The following is a 6000-nucleotide window of genomic DNA, read 5'->3' on the forward strand; positions in this document are numbered from 1 at the left end:
TCCATTGGCATAACTAGAGGTCAATACTCATGTTCATGAGGTGCCATGCTGACAAATTGAGGGACTGTATCTGTGGATGTAATATCTGGCTGTTGTTCAAGGAGATTAGTTTGTTCCATGGCTGGAAGTGGATGGGTAGACACAATGATGGTAGGACAGGTTCTGTCTAGTAATACTGCCTTAGCCATGCCGGGGCTATTAAAATGAGATGACATGGATCTTTCTTTGTCTTGCATAACACCCTGGGAATGAGTGGAAACATTCCTGTCAAATGAATCTGGAGTGCATTTCCCCAAGTCTCTCTCTGTGGGAATCTGCTTGCAAACCTGTCACACTTTTTGTTTGATAGAGTCGCAAAGAGGTTGAGCTTTGGAGTACCCCATTTCTTGAAGAACTGAGACAGTGGTCTGTGATCCATTTCCCATTCGTGGCATTGACTGGTTGCCTTGCTGAGATAATCTGCCAGTCAGTGATACGTTGTGTTTTACTTACCACTCCCAAAAGTTGCTGGAACTGAGAGAGAAGGTTCTTATTTACCTTGTGCCCCCTTGCTTGGCAAGGTAAAACAAAATGGTGGTGTTGTCCATTTTGACTAGGACAGAGGATTCGAAAATTCAGGGTAAAAATCACTGAAGCCATAGTAAAAAAGCCTTTTGTTCTAGCATATTAATGTACATCTATGCTTCCTGGACAGTCCATTTTCCAAACGATTTCTAGCTCCTGAAGATGTGCTCCCCAACCATCCAAGGAAGCATCAGTTGTCATTATGAAACTTGGCTTTGTTGCTTTGAAAGAGAGACATCAAGATATATTGCCTTCTTTTCCCTACCATGACAGAGCTTTCCTCATCGTAGGGGTGATGTTGATTATGTCCTCAAATGAGATGTGAATTTGAATCCACTGAGCATCGAGCTGCTCTTGTAATTTTCATCCATAGACAAAAGTTTGAAATTAATGGGATGCACAAGGATAGCATCCCCAACACTTATTTGAACATCCTCACTGAAATGGACTTTCTTTTTAGGAGGGAAGCAGCTGTCTGCATTATTTTTTGTAGTCTTTTTGGGGTTGGGTAAGTCTTGGCAACTGTAGTGTCTTAAGTGGCCCCCATAAATACCAATTACTTTTTCATGCTTAGTTGGAGCCCCAGAGAATTGAAGATATGCTGACAAGCCAGGGTAGTGTCTTTTGTAGAAATGAATGTGGATCCTTTGACTAACCAGTTGTCCAGGTAAGGGAGCACCTGGTGACTGTGTCTTCACAAAAATGCAGCTACTGGTGCCATATACATAGTAAAGACACTGGGAGCCAACTCTAGTCCAAAAGAGAAAACCTTGAATTGATAGTGGCACCCCGACTCCTCGAACCTTAAGAACTGAAAATGGTTTATGTGAATGGGAATGTGGAACTATGGGGGTCATTACAACATTGGCGGTAAAAGGCGCTTACCGCCGTGCAGAAGACCGCCAATACACCGCTGCGGCCGCGGAATACCGCCACAGCTATTATGACCCACATCTCGGAATCCGCCGAAATTCAGACAACCACACAAGTCCGCCACACCAAAGGTCAGTGATAAACTGGCGAAAACAAAACCTCCACCGTCACGCCAACAGAAACACGCCCATGCTATCACGACCCACGAATCCACGAAGCGGTCTTTCAACCGTGGTATTCCATTGGCGGTACACACCGCCGCGCTCAAAATATGCACACATCTCCAAAACACCGCCACATTGGGCAATTCAAAATAAACACACCTGACACACATACAAACACCACTCCCACACACCCAACACAATATAAAACACACACCCACATCACCCACAAACCCCTACGACCAAAAAATCCGAAAGAAGGCCAGAGAGAGACTACAGCAATAGACAACCCCACCACACAGAGGCACACAACACCATCACCCATACAACATCCACGCTCAAAACACCCTACACCACCACACATCACCACACTCATCAACACATACACCACCCCACACATCACCCACACCACCCCATGTCACGCCAAAGACACCCCAGGTTTTCCGAGGAGGAGCTCAGGGTCATGGTGGAGGAAATCCTACGGGTAGAGCCACAGCTATTTGGAGCACAGGTTCAGCACACCTCCATAGCCAGGAAGATGGAGCTATAGCGCAGAATCGTCGACAGTGTCAACTCTGTGGGACAGCATCCAAGAAATCTGGAGGACATCCGGAAGAGGTGGAATGACCTAGGGGGGAAGGTGCGTTCATTGGTCTCCAGGCACAACATCGCGATTCAGCGGACTGGCGGCGGACCCCCACTTCCTCCCCCACAACTAACAACATGGGAGGAGCAGGTCTTGACCATCATGCATCCTGAGGGCCTCGGAGGAGTCGGTGGAGGAATGGACACTGGTAAGTCAAATCTTAACTATCATATCCCCCACCCTACCTGCATGCTATCACACACCCCCACCCTCACCCCCACCCCTATCACTCCAACTCCTCACTAATGTACTAATAACACAAACCACACATCCCAACACCAAGCCCTGCGTGACACAACTAAGCATGGACACCCAGTACTAACGCATGCTCACTGCACATACCCATAACAACCCCCCAACCATCATCATAAAAGCCCCCACACAGGAATGCTAGCACTGGGGTACACGCTCACCCACCCATTGCCCACCATGACACACACAGATGCAATAATCATGCTCTTATACCCCTGCAGGACCACTACGTAACGTCACCACACAGGAGGGTCCAGACATCTCCACTCCACTCACAGAAGAGGCCCACAGTGACGACAGCAGCTCTGGCCAACTGGATCCAGATGACCGGCCCGGTCCATCGTGGGTCTCGGGACAGTCGGTTCTCCTTGCACAGGCACAGCCCAACACTGACCTTCCACCCTCTGGTAACACCAGCACAGCACCCACCCAGCGGGCCCATACCTCCGTAACCAGGACACGTCAATCAGCTGTGTGTCCACCACTACAGGGAACCCAGGGTAACCCACCACCCCAACAACAACAGGGACCTGGGGGCAGTGGTAGCGGTCACACGGTCCAGTGGACGGAGGCACAGGAACTCAGGGGAACTGGGAGGACTGCTGTGCGACAGGGGGCGGACAGGCCAAGGGAACCCACTCTCCACGAGGCCCTCTCCTCCATCATGGGAGCATACCACCACTCCCAGGAGACGATGGCGACGGTCCTAACCAAGTTTCAGGAGACCCAGCGCCTGCAGGACGAACAGTATTTGGGGTTCAGGGAGGAGCTCAGAACCATCAGCTCCGCCCTGGGCACCATCGTAGGGGTGCTGAAGGACATACAAAAGACCATGAGGGACACCGTGGCACTCCAAGGGGCCCCTGACACTAGCATGGACGATGAACTGCCCACCACCTCCGCCGGCGATAGTGGACAGGACGCCCCGCCACAGGACCACCACACCAGCACCCCACCCCCTGCAGAGGGACAACCACCCCGCAAGCGGTCCCTGAGATCCAGGAACAGGACAGAGCAAGATGGCAAGACCCCCGCCAGGAAATGAGACCACCCTGATTGTCCTCCCACTGTCTCACTATGTAACCCTGTCCAGATTGGAACTGCCCCAGCTCCACTTCCGATGCCCATATGGGCAGTGCACCTGTGAGACTTATACACTGGACTCTGCCATGGACATACCTCCACCATCACCCATCACCATTTTGCCACCCCCTCCAATAATTAGCACTTCAATAAACACCCTTGAACCACAAAACAATCTGGATTCAGTCTGTGATTTGGAAAATGTATATTAGCAATGACAGTGACAAAATGCCTTTTCAAATGTAATACCAACATACCTATGTCACACATCACAAGTCCATGAAGGATGAAAGCAGATGACACACATTGGTAACCAAACCTTTGAAACCGTAAGGGAAATGTACAACTCAGTTACCAAGTACTGCTACTCATTGACAGACAGGATAGAGGTAGAAGTGTGAAAGTGAATGTAATAGTAAAACAATTGTTCTCACCTGTGTGTCACTGGAAATATTGCTGTATGACTGACTCCCTGTTGTCTATGTCTTCTTCCTCAGCTTCCTCCTCATCACTGTCCACAGGCTCCACAGGCTCCACAGCTGCCACAACTCCGTCATATGGACCATCCTCCTGCAGAAAAGGCACCTGGCGTCGCAAAGCAAGATTGTGAAGCATGGAGCAGGCGATGATGATCTGGCACACCTTCCTTGGTAAGTAGAATAGGGAACCACCTGCCATATGGAGGCACCTGAACCTGGCCTTCAGGAGGCCGAAGGTGCGTTCGATCACCCTCCTAGTCCACCCATGTGCCTCATTGTAGCGTTCCTCTGCTCAGGTCCTGGGATTCCTCACTGGGGTCAATAGCCAGGACAGGTTGGGGTAACCAGAGTCCCCTAATAGCCACACCCGGTGCCTCTGGAGTTGACCCATCACATACGGGATGCTGCTATTCCGCAGGATGTAGGCGTCATGCACTGAGCCAGGGAACATAGCATTTACCTGGGAGATGTACTGGTCTGCCAAACATACCATCTGTACATTCATTGAATGATAACTCTTCCGGTTCCTGTACACCTGTTCACTCCTGAGTGGGGTGACCAGAGCTACATGGGTGCCATCAATAGCACCTATGATGTTGGGGATATGTCCCAGGGCATAGAAGTCACCTTTCACTGTAGCCAAATCCTCAACCTGAGGGAAAACGATGTAGCTCCTTACGTGTTTTAGCAGGGCAGACAACACTCTGGACAACACGTTGGAAAACATAGGCTGGGACATCCCTGATGCCATGGCCAGTGTTGTCTGAAATGACCCACTTGCAAGGAAATGGAGCACTGATAGCACCTGCACTTCAGGGGGAATTCCTGTGGGATGGCGGATTGGTGAGATCAGGTCTGGCTCCAACTGGGTACACAGTTCCTGGATTGTGGCACGGTCAAACCTGTAGGTGATGATCAAATGTCGCTCCTCCATTGTTAACAGGTCCACCAGCGGTCGGTACACCGGAGGATTCCGCCATCTCCTCAGAGGTCCCAGCTGACAGTGCCCAAGAAGGACAACAGCAACCACAGAGTCAACAATTTCCCAGGTATGTACCCACAGCTACACAGAACACGACACCAAATACAAAACTCTTCCTGTATGTGTGTTGAGTGTAGGCCTAGGTATGTGTGACGCAGTAGTAAATGAAGCCATGTGGGACCCTGAAATGGCGGCTGCCTGACCTCTAAACTGGGACAATGGGATGTGAGGTATTTGCGCTGGCGTTGTACACCGTCGCGGTAGGCGGTTGTAGACCGCGGCGCAATGCTGCATTGGTTAACATTGGACCCTATGGGTCCCAGGAGCCAATGATGAAGTGCGCCGGCGGGGATGATACGCACCGCCGCGGACGTCACCGCCGCGGACATGACCGCCATTTTCTATCTGTTCAATCACTCGATACCTGATCTTCGACAGGAGAGGACCTACACTGCAAGTGCTGCTGTGACCTCGATCTGGAAGAGACAATGGCTTCTGCGTCTGGGGAAAGGGCCCCTGCCTTCACTGCTCAGGAGTTGGAGAAGGTAGTCGACGGGGTCCTCCCCCAGTACACGCTACTCTACGGTCCTCCAGACCAACAGGTAAGTACACAGGGAGCGCCTTGTATGGGCTATGCCTGTGTGGAGAGGGCTGGTTGTGAGAAGGAAGGGGGCAGAGTTCAGCGAGCATGAAGGAGTGTGAATGCATGTGCCACATGGCAAGGGTAGGGATGTGGGCCACTCACTTCGACGGTGCAGATGGTAATGACTTCTCTTCTTCCCCTGTACATATCATGTAGGTCAGCGCCCACCAGAAGAAGGACATTTGGCGTGCCATTGCCAAGGACGTCCGGACCCTGGGGGTCCACCAGAGACGGGGCACCCACTGCCGGAAAAGATGGGAGGACATTCGCCGCTGGAGCAAGAAGACGGCGGAGGCTCAGCTGGGGATGGCCTCCCA

This window comes from Pleurodeles waltl, chromosome 11, assembly GCF_031143425.1.
Source record: "Pleurodeles waltl isolate 20211129_DDA chromosome 11, aPleWal1.hap1.20221129, whole genome shotgun sequence".
Lineage (NCBI taxonomy): Eukaryota > Metazoa > Chordata > Amphibia > Caudata > Salamandridae > Pleurodeles > Pleurodeles waltl.